The following is a 614-nucleotide window of genomic DNA, read 5'->3' as shown; positions in this document are numbered from 1 at the left end:
TATATATATATGTATGTATGTATGTATGTATGTATATGTGTGTATGTATGAGTTTACAGATGAGCCACCCTACGTTGCAGTACCATGAGAAATATACAAAATATCAAGCAATGTTGAAAGTATTTTCTTTCGACTTATCATCACATGCTTTGCAATCAATGAAGCTAAGGTCAACATAGTGATCTGAACACAAGATAATTGGTTTATTGATTTCTATGGTTTTTACATTAAGCCTGTGAAAATATATGGCGGCGATCTAAGTGTACATACATACATACATAAATACATACATACATACGTACATACATACATGCATACATAAACACATATGTATATAAACATATGTGTGTGTATATCTATATATAAAATGCATATATTGTGATTATAGAGTAGAAGGCTTCACTGTACTATTTCTTCCAGTGTGTATATGATTCATAAAAATATTTGATACTTTTGATCTTCCATAACATTTTATTTTGAATCATTGGAGCATGTCCGAGGAATGCGTCTTCGTTTATATCTATATGTATGTATGTATGTATGTATGTATGTATGTATGTATGTATGCATGTGTTTGTGTATGTATGTATGCATGCATATGTGTGTGTATGTAT

The 614-nt window shown here is 30.0% G+C and overlaps 1 protein-coding gene across 3 annotated transcripts in view; it reads right to left on the bottom strand.

The window, feature by feature from the left end:
• The window catches only part of LOC106869685 (putative amine oxidase [copper-containing]), a 491,890-nt gene that overhangs the window by 445,163 nt on the left and 46,113 nt on the right, over window positions 1-614 (bottom strand). The window lies entirely within an intron of this gene.

Source organism: Octopus bimaculoides, chromosome 2, assembly GCF_001194135.2.
Source record: "Octopus bimaculoides isolate UCB-OBI-ISO-001 chromosome 2, ASM119413v2, whole genome shotgun sequence".
Lineage (NCBI taxonomy): Eukaryota > Metazoa > Mollusca > Cephalopoda > Octopoda > Octopodidae > Octopus > Octopus bimaculoides.
This window is presented reverse-complemented; position numbering and strand designations above follow the sequence as displayed.